Source organism: Aethalodelphis obliquidens, unplaced genomic scaffold (genome assembly GCF_003676395.1).
Source record: "Aethalodelphis obliquidens isolate GAN/ISIS:26980383/991018 unplaced genomic scaffold, ASM367639v1 scaffold7, whole genome shotgun sequence".
Taxonomy (NCBI): Eukaryota; Metazoa; Chordata; class Mammalia; order Artiodactyla; family Delphinidae; genus Aethalodelphis; species Aethalodelphis obliquidens.
The window spans coordinates 49417661-49436409 of NW_020837951.1; the positions used below are offsets into that span (position 1 = coordinate 49417661).

The 18749-nt window shown below is 41.1% G+C and overlaps 1 protein-coding gene across 3 annotated transcripts in view; it reads left to right on the top strand.

Annotated features, from left to right (window-relative positions):
- Positions 1-18749, top strand: part of APBA1 (amyloid beta precursor protein binding family A member 1) — a 236225-nt gene that overhangs the window by 135054 nt on the left and 82422 nt on the right. For 2 of the 3 annotated variants that reach the window (XM_027105720.1, XM_027105723.1), the window contains exon 2: positions 18614-18718. The exons of the other annotated variant lie outside the window; for it this stretch is intronic. The gene's annotated coding sequence lies outside the window, so the exon portion shown is untranslated. The remainder of the gene's footprint in view (positions 1-18613; positions 18719-18749) is intronic. 3 annotated transcript variants of the gene reach the window in all.

An 18749-nucleotide genomic window follows, 5' to 3' on the forward strand; every position in this document is an offset into this window, starting at 1 on the left:
CTCCTTTTTTTCCATGTTTTTATTACTAATTTATTGAGCAACTCACACTGTGCCCATACTCTATTAAATGTTTTACATACATTAATTTAGTCCTTACTAAATAAAAGCTTGTTCATTCATTCACTCAGAAATCTATCGGGCACTTGTTAATTATCACATACTCTTCCAGACAATGGGAACATAGTAGTGGTGGGGGAGAAAGCCAATAAACAAATGTGTAATATGTCAGATGAAAAGTGCTATGAAGAAACAAGAATAAAGTAATAAAAGTAAGAAATATAGTAATATTAAATAATAATAAAAAGGGAAAGAAATAAGAAAGTAAGGTGAGCAGATAGTGATGGGGGAACTGCTATTTTATATAGATTGTTGGGAAGAACTGCTCTTAACAGGTGACATTTGAGCAGGAAACATGAGGAAATGACAGGAATGAGCCATACAACTATCTGGGGGAAGAGCATTCTAGACAGAGGGAACAGAGAGTGCAAAGAAACAAGTTGGCATTTCATGGAATAGGAAGGAAGCTAGGATGGCTGAGCAGACATTAGCTGAGGGGAGCTTGAGAGTTGAGGCCAGAGTGGCAGTGGGGACCAGATCGAATAAGGTAGGTCTTTGTAAAGATTTGGGGGGTTACTTGGTAGAAGACAGGAAATCATTGGAGGAGATACGTGATCTTGCTTACAGTTTGGCAGGATTGTGGAAGCCTGGACACCAATGAGGAAGCTGTTGAATGGTCTGGATAAGACTGGCAGTGGTTGTAGTGGAGAGAGTGAAAGTGCTTGGTTGGTTCTTGATCTGTTTTGAAGGGAGGAAGGACAGAGTTGCTGACAGATTTGATATAGGATATGAGAGAAAGGATTTAAGGATGATGCCAGGGTTTTGCCTGAGCAACTGAAAGAAGGGCAATGAGGAAGATGGTGGAAGGAAGAGGTTTAGAAGTAGAAATCAGAAGTTTGTTCTTAGACATAATTTTGGGATGCCTACCAAATACCCATGATGAGATGTCAAGGAGGTAGGTGGTATGGAAAGGAGTCCAGGGGAATGGTCTGAGCTGGAAAGATAAATTTGGAAATTGTCATTGTATAGATGGTTTATAAGCTATGAGTCTGCATGAGATCACCTGTGGTAGATGGTGAAGAGAAGGGTCCAAGGACTAAGCTCTCCAATGTGGAGAGACCTGGGAGATGAACCAGCCAATGAGATGCTGAAGGAGCAGCCAGGGAGGGGAACCAGGAGAAAATGGTCCCCTGGAAGCCAGGAGAGGAGAGTGCTTAGCCAGGGTGTGATCCACTGTTTCAAGTGCTGCCCAACAGTCAAGGCCAATGACTGACAGATTGTGCAGCATGGAACTTGTGGGTGACCTGGACAAAAGCTTGTTCAGTGGAGCAGTAGGGATGAGAGCCTGACTGGAGTTGGCTTACCACAGAACTAAAAAAGAGAAAGGAGAAACCAAGAGATGGTCTCAGAAAGGTTAATAACCCTGCTCATGGGAACACATCTCGTAAGTGGCAGAGCCAGGATTCCAACTCAGATCTTTCTTACTCCAGAGTCTGGAGAGTTTACAGTAGGGGAAGGAGTCCTGAACCAGGAACCAGTGGGGCTTTGACACTAACTGTGTAGTCTTGGAAACTCATTCAACAAACTTCTTTGAGGTCCTACTATATGTCAGGCGCAGCGCAAGGTGTGAGGGCTACAGAGATTAATAACACAGACCCCTGAGCCAGCTAGGGGGTGAGAAAGGAAGTTAGGGATGGCTCCTAGAGAGAGGTGGAACAGACATTTTAGTTCTTCCTCTCATTTCTTAAACAAGTGGGGAGGTTGGCTAAGAAAAGCTCTAAGCGTCTTTCTTATACTTAAATTCCACGGACTGGGGATATAAGCAGATCTTTTCACCTACAGATGAGGAAGGGAAAATCAGCAAACTTCCCACCCCCTCCAGGGTGTATTGCCAAGGTATTTTAAAGGTGTCAACGCTTAGTTGGAATTATAAATTGGGAGAGGTGTGTGCAGGCACTTTAGGTGCAATTAGTGCAGTAGATTAAAATCATTTTGAAGTGACCTCATTCACTTCCCAAACTGTTTAAATTGATTTTACAATTTTCTGCCCATGTAAGTGGCCAGATGACATATGGATAGCTGGGGAACTGCTAGTAGATTTTAATGAGCTTACCCTTGTCAAGCAAGGAAAAAAGGTAAAAGCTGTTATAGCATGTCTTTTTACTGCATCAATAAAAAAGGGTGGGGGTGGGGGCTTCATGCTTCTTCAATGGGCTTTTACAGTATTGTCAATAAGCCTGAAATGCCCGAGATTCTTTTGTAGTATTTCATCACAGCAAAGCAGCCCTCATCTCTGCTGAGTGGCATCACTAAATAAAAATTTTGTTTCTCTATGGAAAGAGAACCTATAAGTCCAGTCAAAAGCCAAATGATACACTGGAAGAAAATACTTGCAACAGTGTGACAGTAAAAAGGTTAATATTCTTAATATTTTAAAAAATCCTCCTCCAAGTGCATAAGAAAAGGACCTGATAGAAAAGCAAGCAGTCCACAGAAAAGGAAATGCAATGACCAATAAGCCTATGAAAAAGTGACCATTCTGCTAGTTGTCAGGGAAACTCAAGGTAAAACACAACCTATCAGATTGGCAAAAATGAAATATATTGATAACATCTTTGGGGGGAACTCCATTTCCCTGCCTCGTGATTCATTGTAGAATAACACTGGTGGCCCCTCTCCCTGCCCCTCATTCTCTTTTCTCCAGAAAAGGAGGACTGTTTCATGAATTTGGGAAAGGAAACTGTGTTGGATTGGTGCCATCTGGGTCTCTTTTCCAGCTCTGCCTGCCTGCCTGCTGTGATAGGGTATTCTGATGTGCTCCCAGCCATATGGCAAGCTTCCCCCAGCAGGCATGACACCTGTGGGGGACACCTGTGGTTGACCGCTATCCCAGTGACTCCCTGAGGTCCATTTATTTAATGCAGAGGTGAAGTGTTAGTAAGACAATTTGGCTGAAAATATAAAGGCAAATCATCCAATCCAGCTTTTCAGATGACATTTTAAAATCTCCATTTGTGGAGATTTTAAATCTCTATATCCCTTTGCTGGTTCAGAATTTGGGAAGAAAAGAGGAATGTTTCCTGTTTCCTGTATGCCCCTCCCGGCAGAAAAAAAGAATACATATATCCATGGCTACATGTGGAAAAATTGAAATTCCTTGGAGTTGGAAGGGAATTACTAAAGTTCAGGGGGAAGTACCTGGCAGCGTTATCAAACCCAACTTGGGTCCACTCACCCAAGCACAGTAAAGCCAATCTGGGTTGTGGTGACGGAAAGTGCAGCGTTTATTGCAGGTGCCAAACAAGGAGCATGGGGCAGCTAATGCTCAAAAGTCCTGAACTCCTTGATGGCTTTCCAGGTAAGATTTTTAAAGACTGTGAGGGAGAGGGTTTCAGCATATGTGATCAGCTCAAGGACTTTCTTCTGATTGGTTGGTAGTGAGGTGACTAGAAGTCAATATCATCAACCTTCTGGTTCCAGTCAGTCTGGGGCTCTACATGCTTGTGGTCAGCATGCAGTTAACTTCTTCCACCTGGTGGGGGTTTCAGTATCTGCAAAACAGCTCAAAGGACATGGCTCGGAGTATTATCTATAGCCTTTGAGGAGAACTAAAGGTACTTGACTTTGCTTAATGGCTAAACTATTATTATTTTGTCTTGCTTGACTATTTTCCTTTGTTTCTGCATTTTCTCACTTCTCTGATTAACTTTATTCTTTGGAATTTGGGGAAGGTGTAGGAGGCTAAAGTTTTTCCACAAGCAGGAAGCAGATGGAGGAGTGGGCGGGACAGGGGGCGTCTGTCCCCGGGAGGCCCCATAAGGTCCTGCCTGGTTACAGCTGTATCTATTAAAATGTGAACTTGTATTCATTTGGATGACATGATTTGGTGTCTGGCATTTACTTCAACATAGTCCAAGAGGAGGGGTGCAAGTGGGTAGACGTATAGATACATTAAGACCAGCCTTTTTCATGTCTGCAAGTTTTTGCATCCTCTCAATCAAATTAAGAGAATAATTATACCATTCTCTCTAGCTTTCCACATGTTTGACATTTTCCATAATAAAAAGTTGTTTTAGAATGTGTATTACTTCCAACCAGCAATCTCACTTTTAGGAATTTATTTCATAGAAATAACTGTATCAGCCCTTATGGATATATATCTATGAGGATGTTTATTGAAACACTGTATGGGAAAAATGTGGAAATAACATAATGATCATTAATAAGAAAATGGTTATATAAACAATATATATGTTGACCTTATTAAGGAGAGTAAATAAGGGGAAACAATTTTGTGCAACATCGAGGAAAACTCACACCATCTACTTCATCCTTTATTCTTAAGTATGAACAGACAGGAATCACCAAATATGTAGGGGAAAAAATTGCAGCATGAAAGAGAAAGGGCCAAGGTAAACAGAAAAACAGACCCTAGAGGAAGCAAAGACAGTACAGGAAACTTCAAACAAACAAACAACAGCTCTCATTAGTATGTTCAGAGCGATCCAAGAATTCATAATATCCATTTAAAAATGACATGAAATCAGGTAATAGAAAAAGAAAGCGCTTTTAGAGATTAAAGATAGGCTGTCCAGAAATTCAACAGAAGATCTTGAGGAAAATAAGATGAAGACAGAGAAAAAAAGGAAAAGAGAATAGAGACAGTAGAGAAAAGAGAAGTCAAGGTAGTCCAAAAGCTCTGATACAGCCACTGTGGAAAACACTGTGGAGGTTCCTCAAAAGAATAAAAATAAAACTACCATATGATCCAGCAATTCCACTTCTGGGTATTTGCCCAAAGGAAATGAAATCACTATCTTGGAGAGATCTCTGCTCTCCCGTGTTCATTGCAGCATTATTCACAATAGCCAAAATATAGAAAAAACCTACCTGTCCATCAGTGGATGAATGAATAAAGAAAATGTGATATAGATATAGATAAAGATATATAGAAATCTAGATAGATACAGATAAGTATCTATATCTGTCTCTCTATATCTATTATGTTTTCATATAATATATATAATGGAATATTATTCAACCATGAAAAGAAGGACATCCTGCCATTTGTGACAACATGGATGGACCTTGAGGGCATTGTGCTACATGAAATAAGTCAGACAAATATTGTATGACATCATATGTAGTTGAATCTTTAAAAGCTGAATTCATAGAAGTAAAGAGTAGAATGATGGTTGCCAGGACTGGGGGAAGGGGCGGGGCAGGGGAAGGAAGTGGAAAGATGTTGGCCAAAGGGAACAAGCTTCCAGTTATAAGATGAATACGTTCTGGAGATCTAATGTACAGCATGGTTATTATAGTTAATAATACTGTATTATATACTTGAAAGTTGCCAAGAGAGTAGATCTTAAATATTCTCACCACAAAAAAAGAAATGTTAATTATGTGACATGATGGAGGTGTTACTATATTATAGTGGTCATCGTTTTGCTATACAGAGTGTTAACAAATCAACATGTTGCACGCCTTTAACTTATACAATGTTTTATCTCAATTATACCTCAGCAGAGCTGGAAAAAGAAAAGGCTCCAACATCTAACCAATAGGAGTCTCAAAAAGTAAATCCAGAGAGAATGCCAGGGGGAAAGGGAAGACATTTTCAAGGAAATAATTGAACATTCCCCAAAACTGGAGAAAGACACAAACCTTAAGATTGAAACAGCCGACCAAGAGCAGAGGACAATGATTAACAAAAAATTTAAAGCCTCATCCTCTGAAATGTACAAACACTAGGAATAAGCACAATATGTTAAAAGATACCCGAGAGAGAGAACTGAAGAGGGATTGAATTGGCCTCATACCAGCCTTCTCATCAGCAGCATTAAATGCTGGAAACTCATTGCTCAAGCACGGGCCTCAGACCACAGACAAGATCATCATCTGGGGGCTTATTAGAAATGCAGGTCTCAGGGACTTCCCTGGTGGTGCAGTGGTTAAGAATCCGCCTGCCAGTGCAGGGGACACGGGTTCGAGCCCTGGTCCGGGAAGATCCCACATGCCGCAGAGCAGCTAAGCCCACGTGCCACAACTACTGAGCCCGCGTGCCACAACTACTGAAGCCCGTGCGCCTAGAGCCCGTGCTCTGCAACAAGAGAAGTCACCACAATGAGAAGCCCGCACACCACAAGGAAGAGTAGCCCCCGCTCGCCGCAACTAGAAAAAGCCCACGTGCAGCAACGAAGACCCAATGCAGCCAAAAATAAATAAATAAATTTACTAAAACAACAAAAAGAATTGAAGGTCTCAGGCCCACCCCAGACCCACCAGTCAGGATCTGCATTTTCACAAGATCCCAGGTGATTCATGTGCACACGGACAGGCTAGAGCACATAGGATGATGACTTCATGGTATGAGAAAAAAATTATTATGAACTAAGAATTCATATGCCCAATGATCAGTCAAGTATAAGGGCAGAATCAAAGCACTTTAAGGCAGAATACAAAAACTTTGTCATTCTAGTGAGTGATGTTGATAATGGGGGAGGCTATGAATGTGTGGAGGCAGGGAGTAGATGGGAAATCTCTTTACCTTCCTCTCAATTTTGTTGTAAAGCTAAAACTGCTCTAAGAATAGTCTTTCTTTTTTAAAAAGGTGGTATTTAAAGCTATAAATGTAACCAATAAAAATATAATTATTAAACATTGGAAGACAGCAAGAAAAGGAGAGATTAAGTGAACTAAATTCTCATCTTTCATCATCTTTCATACCAGGAAGTCAATAGATATTGTCTAAATTATTAAGTCAGTAAATTGTGATATATTTTGTAGAGTTAAGGAAGTAAGCCTTAGAAGAACTAAAAATAGTAACAGGATATTTTTTTCCTCTTGTTACTCAATGATTCTTTTTTTAAAAATATTTATTTATTTACTAGGTTGCGCCGGGTCTTAGTTGCAGCAGGCAGCCTCCTTAGTTGCGGCATACGAACTCTTAGTTGTGGCATGCATGTGGGATCTAGTTCCCTGCCCAGGGGTCGAGCCTGGGTCCCCTGCGTTGGTAGCATTGAGTCTTAACCACTGAGCCACTAGGGAAGTCCCTCAATGATTCTTTTTTAAAGCTGAGAGGTAATGACTTATTTTGAGGTCTCACTGAAATGTCCCTGTGCACAGATTAGAATAACATAAACAAGCTCCAAAATTTTATTGTCGTAACACATTAAAAGTTAATTTACTAACAGTTGCAGTCCAATGAAGGCTATTTCTGGTCAGTAAGCAGTTTTCCTCCAATTCAGGGATCCAGGCCACTTTCTTCTTGTGATCCAGGCCACTTCTATCCTTCTTGTGATATCCTGCAGGTCTTGGACTCTTTTGCACGTAGCATGAATGGGGAAGGAGAGCATGGAAAAGGCAGACTCACTTCCTAAATGACCTGGCCCCCAAAGGACATCCTCACTTCCACTTTCACTCCCTTGGAGAGAACTAGTCATGGCCCCATCTAGATGTCAGGAGGGCTTGTAAATGTAGTTCTTGGTGACAGTTCTATGTCATGAAGGGTGAGCTCAAATTTTTGGTGGGCAACAAACCATTTCTGCCACACTCCGTATCCATATAGTTATGTATAAATGGCATGTACACCTTGCACCTCCTCAGAAGGGCATGTGGGTTCCAGACACTGCAAAGTCAAGTGCCCTGCAGATAGAAAGGATGGTGTGTTGATCAGATTTGCTCTGAGTTGTTTGAATATTAATTCCTTTCCCTTGCTCTGATATCATTTAACCAAGCACCTTTTTATAATCATTTCCTTTCACTTAGTAGATCTGTCTCTTGTAACTGGATGTCCTCTTTGTAAATTAATAAATCAGTGTTATAATGGGACAGTGGAAGGAGGTGTGGAAAGAGACCGGGCAACATGCTGCTCCCTGGTAGCAGCTTCAGTAACACGTGTGTGACTTTGAACTGGTTATGTAACGTGTCCACTCCTTGGTATCCTTATCTGTAAAATAAGGGACTTGTTGGGCTTTGCCAACCCTTTCTGTTCTAAATTTTTATTACTTTATAATTCTCTCCATCAGTGAACTGATCATATTGAGTTTCTGAAGGGCGGTCAGAGTGACCACAGCCTGGACTAGAAGTTCCCACATAAGTATAGCAACTCTTAAAGTCCTTTTCACCACAGCCACCCCTGCAATCTGTCACAGAGACATCAAACTTGAATAGTGAGACTCTAAAGAAAAACAGAGGTTGAGAGACAGTGTGGTAGCAAGGAATCTGCCTCATGATGAGAAATCTCCATCAGTACCAGAAGAGAAAGTTTTTATAGGGATCAGCTCATCAGCCCCACCACAAAGCCCTCCTCAACAAAAAGGGTGATAAATTTTCCCAGGCACTTAACAGTTCATAAAGCAGTCACCATCCCCACAAGCTAAGAAGAATAGGTTATTAATTTCATTACATATTTAGGGTTTTTTAAAATAAGTTCATGGTTCAAACATTAAAAAGTACAGGGGCTTCCCTGGTGGTGCAGTGGTTGAGAATCTGCCTGCTAACGCAGGGTACACGGGTTCGAGCCCTGGTCTGGGAGGATCCCACATGCCGCGGAGCAACTAGGCCCGTGAGCCACAACTACTGAGCGTGCGCGTCTGGAGCCTGTGCTCCGCAACAAGAGAGGCCACGACAGTGAGAGGCCCGCGCACCGCAATGAAGAGTGGCCCCCGCTTGCCACAAGTAGAGAAAACCCTTGCACAGAAACGAAGACCCAACACAGCCAAAAATAAATAAATAAATAAACTCCTACCCCCAACATCTTCTCTAAAAAAAAAAAGGTACAAAAATGGATGTGTTGAAAAGTCCCCCATCTACCCAGTTCTCACCCCTCATCCTCCCACCCCACCCCCGAAAGAAATAAGTACTTGTCTTAGTTTTTTGTCATTTCAGAGACTTTCAAACATATGTATTCTTTTCCCTCCTCTTATATTCATTATACACTGTTCTGACCTTGCTTTAATTTAATATATCAGAGAGTTCTTTCTATTATCTGTACATAAAAATCAGCCTAGGTTCTATAGAAATCTATCTGTAATTTATTTTATCAGTTTTATTTGTTTCTAGTCTTTTGTGAACGCAAACCATGCTTTAGTAATTTAAGTAGAGTTGTACGTAAGTCATTTCACACACTTGTGTATGAATGTATACATAAATTCCTCAGAGTGGTAATTTTGATAGATACTTTCAAATTGCCCTTCGTTGACCCATTTGATAGATGAGCAAAGGTGGTAAGAACTTATGGTTGCAGATCAAGGGCAGTACACAGCTTGGTGCTCACAGGTATGATTTTCCTGAGTTGGAGCTGCATGGGTGTGAGTAGGTCTAGCACTGTAAGCTGACGCCGGCTGCCGTGAGGTAGGCAAGCAGGACAGCTCACCAGAGTGCAAGCTGGAGGAGTGAAGCTTGGCTGCTGCGTGTTGGGAGGTCACAGGGCAGATGTGAGCTGAGTGCTTCCAATGTCTGAGCAGGCACTTTGTGAGCCAGGAGCCCAGGGTGTGGGCACCGGCTTGTAGGAGGCTCCAGAAAGAGCAGTTACACACACATTACAGGGTAGCCTTTGAGCCAGGTGGCCAGGAGGTGGCTCTCTGTGCCAGTCAGGTTCCTGCTACCCACACCTGGGTTCATTGGGTCTTAGATTTTGGACAGTGACAGGGCAGTGGCAGAGTTGTGGCCAACCACAATGTCACTTAAGTGTCAGTGAGGGCTAGTGGGGTAGTTTTGTTAAAGTGGAGCAGCCTTGCTTGCATATTTTAAGTAATAAAATATGTATTGATATATATGTGTGTCGTTATATATTCTTATATAATATTTATATTATATATAATATATCTAAATATCTTATATATTTATATTATTTATATACAGTAGTCATATATATAATTATATATATTTTACTTATATAATATATATAATATGTATAATATAAAGTATATTTTAAATACATATATGCATATATAAATTATATATACATATAAACATATAAATTATACAAACATAAATTATACACATTTATATATAAATTATATTTTAAATACATATTTACATAAATATTTAAATAATGGAATTTTTTTCATATACTTTATTTTTTAGAGCAGTTTTAGGTTCACAGAAAAATTAAGTGGAAAGTACAGAGAGTTGCCATATGCCTCCTCTCCCACACATGCGTAGTCTCTCCCATTAACAACATCCTGCACCAGAGTGGTACGTTTATTACAGCTGATGAACGTACATTGAACGTCATTATCACCCAAAGTCTGCAGTTCACATTAGGGTTCACTTTTGGTGTTGTACATTCTGTGGGTCGACAAGTATATTTTTTATTCTTGTTCTTAGTGCTACATTAACACATTTATTTAGCTAGTAACACTATGAGGTCGGTGCTATTATTACCCCCATTTAGGGAAGAGGAAACTGAGGCATGTAAGGTTAAGTGACTTGCCCACGGTCACATATCTAGTGAGTGTTGGAACTGAATTTGAACCTAGGCAGGGTGACTTAGCATGTGTTCTTAACTGCTATGCTCTACTGCCTCTAACTTGATTCCCCAGTACCTGGGATTCTCTTTCCTCTTCCCACTACTCCAGGTGAGAGAAAAGTGCTCCGTCTGTTCTTACTTACCTGGCTTTCCCAGAGCCTCACTGCCTGTTTGAGGAATCTTCGCACAACTTCTGTCATTCTCTACAGCAGGGGTGCTGTGGGTTAGCACAGGTGCACAGGTTAGCACAGATTCCTGGGTGCTGTGGCCATGACCCTGAGGGTTATCAGTGAGGGGGACAGAAGGGGAAAGGGAGAGTGAGGCTGAGAGTGATCGAGAGGGGAAAGGAGCAGTACAGCAACACTGGCCTCAGCGTCCAAAGAGATCTGAGATTAAAGGACAGCAGTGAAATTTGGGGGAGGGAAGAATATGGGACCAGTCCCTTTGAGAGACCAAAGAACAGACAGTATGGGACTTCTGGCTCTAGGTCACAGCAACAATCAGGCTTTTCACTCATTCACTTATTTGTTCATAATCTCCTGTTATTTGGAGGGAAAATTCTGATAATTGGAGGGTCTTTTGTTTGTTGAAAAGGGTGATGGAGGAGGGTGACGTTACATGCTTTTGGAAGAGCTTGAACACAGCTAAATTGTTCTGCAGAAGAAAAGAAGAGAGTTTAGGAAGCCCAAAAGGAAGATCTAGAGTTGCACTGCCCAGTATGGTGGCCACATGTGGCTACTGAGTCCTAACTGAGATGTCTGTAAGTGTAAAATTCACATTGGATTTTGATGACTTAGTAGGGAAAAAAGAATGCAGACTGTCTCAGTAATAATTGTTTATATCGGACATATGTTGAAATAATATTTTGGGTATATTAAGTAAAATAAAATATATTATTAAAATTAATTGTACTTTCTTTACCTTTTTTTAAATGTTACTACTAGAATTTTTTAATTTATGTATTTGATTTGCATTATATTTCTACTGGACTGTGGTGATCCAGAAGGAAGGGACAAGAACCATGAAGACTCAGGACTGTAGGGGAAAATTCATGAGAGAGGGAAGAAGCCCTATAGCTGATGACAGAAAGCAAGATGTGGGAAAAATTAATCGATGAGGTTTGGAGAGGGTAATGGGTGTGATGCACAATGTAGTCTCTCACTCCAGTCTTCCCTATGAGATCTTTAGTAAAATCCACATTATTTTTTAATAAAACAAATTAAAAATAATTTCCTTTGGAGAAACTCATGTCTTCTCTTGAGGTGACTAAAAGCCTCTGGGTCCTAGCAAAACTGTGTTTGAATTTCACTGGCCTATGTCTGGGGCCTAAATGAAATCAGTTAACTAGAAAAAGAGTTACAGATACTCTACCTCTTTATATTCTAGTCAACATGTCCAATGAACTCAAGAGTTTCCAGACTATCCTTGAGTCACTTTTAAGAGAAAGTAGTTTTCTTCTTTCCCCACATATGTTTTTTTCCCTGTTGACTTTTTGCTAATGTGCCAAATTGAGAGAGTTGATTGTCGAGGGAGGCTTTGAATCAATATGGGATTGCTGGCTCATCAAATTCAAATTCAAGTCATCCCCAATGTTGCTACCTAATAGTTGCTTAATGAATTTTGTACTTTGGGAGTTGTGAAGCTGAATTGTCAGGGAGTGAACCTTCCGGGATACAGCTGTTTTTAATCATCTTGCATATCAGATTTGAGGCATAACTGAAAAGATGTTTGCGGACAGTGGCCAGCATACCGGACGCTGCTTTCTTGACCTGTGAATAAGAATAATATCAGAAACAGGAACTTAATCTGAAGCTTTGTACTTAGGATTGTGGCTGACATTCTGGTGTGAATTTTGGGAAGGAAAATGCTAAAGGAAGTTACAGAAAACTTGAGGGAATAGAGAGAAGGAAGTTAACTGACTTTCTAATGAGCCAAATAATTTGTAAAAGTAAAAGTAGCGGTAAATTTGAGGGGATGTGGTCTCAAAGGAAGGACTACATTCTAATGAATTACTGTTCAACTCATCCTTAGCCTGGTATTTCCCCCATTTCCATCTCCTTTTGCGGGATGAAGTAATGAGCCTCTGAAAACTAACATGGCTCAACTGATTTTAGAAATTTACTGTCTTTAACACTAAAATGTGGTGTGTGCATGGCTTTCTATATAATAATTGAAATATCAGGAAAATGGTCCAGGTTGATTATAACGGGTGATTTAGTACCCCTGAACTGAATGTAGTGTAGCAACAGAGATAGTAAATGTAGTGGAGGGTGAGGAAAGGAAGTTATGTAAGGGCATGAAAAAAGGGATTGAAATGGGGAAAAAATGTCTATTTTGTGTAACCCTCAGTAAATATGGATTTTGTAGGTGTGTCTGACTTTAAACCAGGGGCATTTCACAGAAATTCAGATAGACTTTATTTATTTTTTTAAAAACATTTATTTATTTGTTTGTTTGTTTTTTTATTATTGGCTGTGTTGGGTCTTCCTTGCTGCGCGCGGGCTTTCTCAATTTGCAGCAAGCGGGGACTTCTCTTCGTTGTGGTGCCTGGGCTTCTCATTGCAGTGGCTTCTCTTGTTGTGGAGCATGGGCTCTAGACGCGGGCTTCAGTAGTTTTGGCTTGCGGGCTCTAGAGCGCAGGCTCAGTAGTTGTGGCTCACGGGCTTAGTTGCTCCGCGGCATGTGGGATCTTCCCAGACCAGGGATCTAACCCGTGTCCCCTGCATTGGCAGGCGGATTCTTAACCCTGTGCCACCCAGGAAGTCCTCAGATAGACTTTTAATCGGCTTTGATTTCCAGAGAATGTGCCTTGAATTTTTATAAAATTTACAAGATTTCCCCTCTGAGTTTCCATGATTGCCTTAAGCTTATTTCATGTATTTTATTGGAATCAGAGTAATAAATGAATGATTTGATTGTTAAAGTGTTAGACGAAGAGCCAGACAATAAGGTAGTCTGCATAAATTCAGAATTTTCTCTTTAATCAAAGGCTGGGTTGTGATCAGAGCTTTGAGGTTGGAATGAATTAATCCAAGTGGATGAATTAATTTTCCTGACTGTTTAGTGTTAGCCACAATTATACAGATTTCAAGGTGGATGAAAGTAATGAACCTGACTTTGTAGCCATCACACAAGAATGTATTCTTCCAAATGGCCTCTGTCCCTCTGTTCACTCTGCAAGGATAAAAGCATCTGTGAAAGATGTGGCCACTGGCCAAAACAGTATTTAAAGCCCCCTTTTGGAATTGGCTTCAGAGCCTGAATAGACTCTTTTTAATAATCTTGGCTGTCGCATATCTTCATCCTTTAGGGATAGATTTGGTATTTGGAGAACATCAAGCAGCATTCTCAGCTAAATCTTGTAAACGAGGTGGATGGTGAATTTGGATGGCACCCTTTGAGGTCAAAAATCAAATATGACTAAATATGACTATAGAATATTGAAAACAGTTTGCTAGTAGCTTCAAATACCTCAAATTAACTTTGAAATCAGTTCCAATAAAGGAGTGGCCAAAGTATTTTGAGCAAGGACAGTGCCCTTGGAACATGGAAGTATAGAGTCTGCCAAGGTGACTATTCTAAAACGGATTACACCAATTTAGATGTTTGTTTAAAAAATCAATCGCATCACTTTCTGGGCACAGTGAAATGTAATAGGAAGAATAGCGAAAGCCAGAGGGATCCACTTCCACTCCTTTTGGCTCTGAGTGACCTTGGACAAGTTATTTAAGCTGTCTTAGCTTCTGCTTCAAAATTAGCAATTGGAGATAATAATTTCCACTGAGATGGTTGCGAGGGTTAGAAATACAGTATGTAAAACACCACATATATCACTGGCCTACATATAGTACAGGGTTTGTGATTATTTGATGGATTTATTTATACCGAGCCTTACTTCAAAATGGATTAAAAGTAGCTTAACTGCTTGTTTTCCACCTCTACATAGCCTTATTTAGGAAAGGGTAATAATAAATGTACCATGTGCTCTAGTCATTGTATTAACTTTTTTTTTTTTTGCTTTTTAAAAACAGTATATTGATCTGTTAAATACTAACTATGGTATGTGCAGAAAATGCACTAATGAATGTTAAATAGCCCTTAAAACGTATCAGACATGATTCTAAGTTTTATACATATATATAAAATATTAACTTGTAGTATATCTATTAACTTGTATCATCCAGTAACCATGTGATGTAAGTACTATTGGATTGACCAAAAAGTTCGTTTGGGGGCTTCCCTGGTGGCGCAGTGGTTGAGAGTCCGCCTGCCGATGCAGGGGACGTGGGTTCGTGCCCCGGTCCGGGAAGATCCCACATGCCGCTGAGCGGCTGGGCCCGTGAGACATGGACGCTGAGCCTGCGTGTCCGGAGCCTGTGCTCCACACGGGAGAGGCCACAACAGTGAGAGGCCCGCATACCACAAAAAAAAAAAAAAAAAAAAAAGTTCGTTTGGGTTTTTCGTAAGATGTTACGAAAAAACCCGAATGAACTTTTTGGTCAACCCAATATTACTATGCCCACTTTAGAGATGGTAGAATTGGAATATTTTCTGTGATTAAATTATTCAGAGTCAAAGAGCTAGTAAGTGATGAAACCACGATGCAAATTCAGGCAGTATGTCACCCACACCTGTCCCCACACTACTACAATACCTCATTAAGGATAGTGAATGACAGGATGATCCCTTAGGGATAAATGTGGTATTTGAAAACTAATAAGCACCATTTATAGCCAACTCTTGTAAATAAGGTAGGGGATAATCCTTTGGAGTCAAAAGTCAAATATGACTAAATATGAGAATAGAATATTGAGAACAATTTGCTGGTAACTTCGAACCCCATAAATTAACTTCAAAAGCTGTTCCCATAAAGGAGTGGCCAAAGTGTTTTGAGCAATGGCAGTGGCCTTGAAACATGCAAATAAAGAGTCTACAATGGCTAGTTGAGAAGGACCAGGACCCACCAACCTGTGTTGAGCAGGTGCTAGGAGGCAAATCCAGGTGCAGTATGGACAAAAGTGTAGTCCAGCAGGCAGTCCACTATCTCTAAGGGATCAACAAGTGGCCATCCAGACAAGCCGTTGGCACTCTTGATCCAGAAAATAGGGTATCCAAGGTGGTGAGGCAGCCAACATTGGGCCAGTCTGTCCACAGGTGAAGAACCCAGATCACTGGATCAAGGGACAGATCCACCAGAGCTTTCCACTGGCCAAACCCAAACAGAAGCCAGAGCAACAGGGAGCTGTTGATGCAACCCAAAGAGGCCAGCCTCGCAGGGCACAGGCAGGGTGGGGAAGGTGCAGAGTGGATCTGAAGAGGGAAACAAGATGTCCAGCCCCCATGTCTTCATCAAAGCTGGACAGGGTCAAGGACACAGTCCTGAGGTCCAACCAGAGACCTCAGTCTGGTTGACATCTGGTACTCAACTCATTCTGAAACCATTACCAAAACTATCTGCGAAGCCATGCTTCACAACTTCAGGCATAAGGATATCAGAGAAAACAAAATGACAGTTTGCTGAGGCAAGATAACTCTGCGTGAGGAGGCTTTTTCTGACCATGTAAGCCTATTTAAACTGGTAATGATTTTAGGAAGGTGAAATGTGTGTTCTGTATCCATCTTGGCTCCCAGTATCATTACATTTAATTTCCAAATGATTCAAAGGAGATTAAGCTTTAATAAACTCTAGTCTTTTTTATTTCTGTCTTTTATGTGTTACTCTTATAAATAGATGTATTGTGTTTAGAAGAGCTGATGATTTGAGTAGGGTTCTTGATGTCCTTTGGATTCCCTAGTAGATGTTTTATGATTGATCTAACTCATGGAAGGGAAACACATTTATAGGCTACGGAAGGTAGATAAGAATACCTGGGTATTCCTATTCTGTCATCTTTTTTTTTTTTTTTAATGAGAACCACTAATCTCCCAGCCTATGCAGATTGCGTGTGTGTGTGTGTGTGTGTGTGTGTGTGTGTGTGTGCACATTTGCATGCCCACTACATCCAGGGCATAATCTTGTTTGGCAACCACAGCTTTTGTTATGGAAATTAATAGTCTCAGTGTCATAGACGGCCCCTCCAGTGGCTTGGTGGCAGACGTCATGTTGACTGGAACAGTATGTGCACGGGTGGATTAGGATAGGCTGCAGTCCCAAGAAATAGAACTTCCCTTCCAACTCCAGTGGGGCAAGACAAGTAACATTCATTAAGTCCACAGGAGGTAGTTGTACTACTTTAAATATTTGCAAAAATATAAAAACTTATATAAATGGAATCATATTGTTCATTCTAGTTTTCTCAGAGGAGAGAATGGCTAGTACAGACTTTCTTCTTCTTTTCCCACTTCTCTCTACCTTCATGTGTTTTCCCTACACCTGCATTACTACCCCACCCCCTCCCCACACTCACACAATACTCTCCAGGTTAATAATCTGGTGTCATTCTTTTTTTCTTTTTTACATTTCATTTTGTCTTCTGTCAGGCCCTTCTAAAACTACTTCTGAATGTGTTAAAAGAAACAGTCTATTGGAAATTGTTATTAACAACTTCTTAAGGACAGATCAACCAAAGTAATGATAGCCTCCCCTTCTATTCATGCCAAACCAACAGGAGCCTCAGCTAACATTACGAGCTACCTGGATGCAATTGCTGAATCATGAAATGTTTTTATTTCTAAATGGTGCGCTGCAGTGGAGTTCCCTCCCTCTGTTCACTTTTTCCAACTCAGCTGTGGAACATTCCAGAACCAAGAACCAGAAAGCCACCTGTGCTTCACCACAACCTGGATTCCCTCACTTCTGCATCCAAGATGCCGTAGCACCTCCTTTTCATGTCGTATGGCTGCTTCTGCCGAGGAGACCCTCTTGCCTGTGTCTTCCAGGTCATCCAGCATTTTTGTAGAAGGGGAGGGATTTTCTTCGATCAGCTGTAACTCCTCCCTTCTACTCTTGACTATGGGTCATAGTCAAGAACATTGGCTGGATGATGGCACTCCTCTCCTAGGCCTCAGTTCCTAGGATGCTTACGAGCTATGAAATCCAGAACCTATAAGAACAGTAGCCCTCACATGATTCACAAAGGTGATGCAGTTGTTGTTTTAACTCTAGCTTCTTTTGGTAGCTGGAACCTATTTCTGTTTTGCATTCATCACCAGGTATTACAATCGCCAAAGCTGTCTGCCCTTGAAGGCTGGGATCATGGTTTAGAAACTTGCATCCCCCTTGCCTTGCACAGTGCCTGGTACATATCCAATAAATGCCAACTGGATCAGCCCTCAAATATAGGCAGAGGTTGAATCACTGGAGTTCTTTGGGCACTTAAAGCATCAGAAGAAGGTGGAGAAGTTCACAGGGGCAGATGAGATCAGTAAAGATTCAAGGTGGAAAGAAGAAATGAGTTCTCCAAAGGCTGGGCATGCCAATGTCCAGAAGGCCCCTGATATTGGGAAGTGGGAGGATAATTATTTTCTTTCTAATCACTAAGAATTTACTGACTACCTACTATGTTCCCTCTGTACTTGGCACTGGGGAATCAAAGATAAATGACATGTCCTCTTTTCTCAAGGACTTCATATTTATAAAGAATTGCTACTCAGAATGACAGGTGCCATAATATGATAGATAGATAGATAGTGAGGATGATGGGAGGGGTTAATCAGGCTTTATTACTCCCCTGCTTAAACCCCCCCAGTAGCATGCCAGTGCACTTGAAATAACTCTACCATGATGTACCAGGCCCTGCCCTGCTAGCCGCTTCCCAACTTTCCGTCCTCATCTCCTACCACATCATCCCTTGCTCAGTTCACAGACATTATTTCTGTCTTTGAACACAGCAAGTCCTTTCTCACCTCAAGGCCCTGCCCTCAGATCTTTAGTTGGCTGCCTCTTTCTTTATCATTCAGACCTCAGTGCCCATATCACCTCCTCTGGCCACTACAGGAGGCCCTCTCTCCTTGGTCAGTTTCTCTGCCATTACCCTGTTTCATTTTCTTCATAAGACTTTTTGTTCCCTGATGTTATTTTGTTTATTAACATAATTATTGTCTCTTCCCCTCTCCTTTCTCTCCACCCCCATGAACTAGAATGGTGGCTTCCTGAGAACAGAACAGCCTGTCTGGCTTGGCCACTGCTCTGCCTCTACGCCCAGAACATTGCCTGGAGGCTGGCACGTAATAGACATTCATTAGGTATGAACTTGCTTTGGGGAAGATAAGACAT